Here is a 2,635-nt window from a genome sequence, read left to right as displayed (position 1 = left end):
GGCTGATAACAGATAGTAATAGATTGTATTCCCCTGTCCTACAGTCGGCCTCTCCTGACATGGCTGATAACAGATAGTAATAGATTGTATTCCCCTGTCCTACAGTCGGCCTCTCCTCTCCTGACATGGCAGATAACAGATAGTAATAGATTGTATTCCCCTGTCCTACAGTCGGCCTCTCCTGACATGGCTGATAACAGATAGTAATAGATTGTATTCCCCTGTCCTACATTCGGCCTCTCCTCTCCTGACATGGCTGATAACAGATAGTAATAGATTGTATTCCCCTGTCCTACAGTCGGCCTCTCCTGACATGGCTGATAACAGATAGTAATAGATTGTATTCCCCTGTCCTACAGTCGGCCTCTCCTCTCCTGACATGGCAGATAACAGATAGTAATAGATTGTATTCCCCTGTCCTACAGTCGGCCTCTCCTGACATGGCTGATAACAGATAGTAATAGATTGTATTCCCCTGTCCTACAGTCGGCCTCTCCTGACATGGCTGATAACAGATAGTAATAGATTGTATTCCCCTGTCCTACATTCGGCCTCTCCTCTCCTGACATGGCTGATAACAGATAGTAATAGATTGTATTCCCCTGTCCTACAGTCGGCCTCTCCTGACATGGCTGATAACAGATAGTAATAGATTGTATTCCCCTGTCCTACAGTCGGCCTCTCCTGACATGGCTGATAACAGATAGTAATAGATTGTATTCCCCTGTCCTACAGTCGGCCTCTCCTGACATGGCTGATAACAGATAGTAATAGATTGTAGTCACCTGTTGCTTGTCTTCCCACAATCCTCTGCTCTGTATTATCTGTCAGTGTTCTGTAACTCCTGGTCTATGATTATAATGCCAGATCTGCAGTGGAGACTGACACATATGCAGTGCAGCAGGTGAGAGATGATATAATGTACTGTATGTGCTATTCAGGATGTGTAGAAAGCTGGGTGATGTGTCTGTTAGTTTCCAGCAGGTAATAAGCGCTGCCTGTGCCTCTGTGGCCGATATAAAGACGTCTTTGAGCTGTGCAGACAGTGGAGCATTCAGCAGGTCCTGATAGTCTCCTCACTGTGTGCTCAGGATGTGCCAGGCCGCGCCGCTCGTCCTCTGGTACCATGGAGATGTCAGGTCAGACGGGGACGGCGGTGCTGTATACTGGAGAGTGTGCCTGTGCTGCAGTCAGGATACAACATGTCTGTCACAGAGTGCCCTCTGTGCTCAGCTATACAGTGCTCACCCTTTACAGGTGGCGCCCCCTATCACCAGGGCACTACAAACCATATAGTCCAGGTTTGCTGTGTACTACTGCAGATGTGACACCAAGAAATGGTGTGAGCAGAAGCAGGGCAAGTAATGAAGGCGCCCCTTGTGGTGGACAAGGGACCTGCAGACGCTTCCTGCTTCTCTCAATCTAATTTTGTCCCCTTTCAAAGTCTGTTATCTGGGCAAAACGTCTTCTAGTGTACCCCAGACATGTCTAGTAGTCACCGATCACTCACCGAGAGGTACACTACTCAAAAGTAGACTCTGAGAGCCTTTTATAGGCCAGTAGGGGGGGAAGCACTTTTATGCCCTCTAGTGGTAAGGTCTGGTATCTGATCCGACCACATCTATAATCATTTCTATATCTGCCTGGGACTGTAGTGCAGGAGCAGTGTCAGCCTGGGGGCGCTATATACACACGCACATATATATATATATATATATATATATATATATATATATATATATATATATATACAGTACCTCTATAGGCCTGTTACACCTGGCCGTCACCTCCACTTCTATTTACTGCTATGTCACCTGTCCAGGGAGGTGGATGCAACATCACCTATAGACTTGTATGGTGGACTGTTGTGGGCGTGCTCTGTCACCTGTACAGGGAGGGAACTGCAACATCACCTATAGAATTGTATGGCAGACTGCTGTGAGTGTGCTCTGTATAGGGAGGGGGCTGGGACATCACCTATAGACTTGTATGGCAGACTGTTGTGGGCGTGCTCTGTCACTTGTATTATTTATTTTATTTATTATGCTTACTTATATAGCGCCATCATATTCCGCAGCACTTTACAGATATTGTCGGTCACTGTCTCATATAGGGCTCACAATCTACATTCCCTATCAGGATGTCTTTGGTGTGTGGGAGGAAACAGAAGTACCCGGAGGAAACCCACCCAAACACGAGGAGAACATACAAACTCCTTGCAGATGTTTCCCTTGGCGGGATTTGAACCCAGGACTCCAGCACTGCAAGGCTGCAGTGCTAACCACTGAGCCACCATGCTGCCCACACCTGTATAGGGACATCACCTATAGACTTGTATGGCGGACTGCTGTGGTCGTGCTCTGTGACGCCATCTGGGTTCCTCTGGTGATGTGTGGCAGGCGACCTCTCCGCCCTCCATGACCATTTTTTCATACTGCAAATGTGGCGTCTGTGACTGGTGTGAACAGGGCTAAGATCCCACAGTGCGATATAGGAGACCCGATCATAGATGGCAGCAACACACTACAACTCCCAGTGTCCTCTGCTCACTGACGCCACGTCAGGGGGCGTGGCTCTGTAGCTCGTCTCTCCGTCGCTGTGACAACCGCCCCATTCGCGCGAGCTTTGGCGCTTG

Source organism: Leptodactylus fuscus, chromosome 11, assembly GCF_031893055.1.
Source record: "Leptodactylus fuscus isolate aLepFus1 chromosome 11, aLepFus1.hap2, whole genome shotgun sequence".
NCBI lineage: Eukaryota > Metazoa > Chordata > Amphibia > Anura > Leptodactylidae > Leptodactylus > Leptodactylus fuscus.
Note: the sequence above shows the minus strand (reverse complement) of the source record.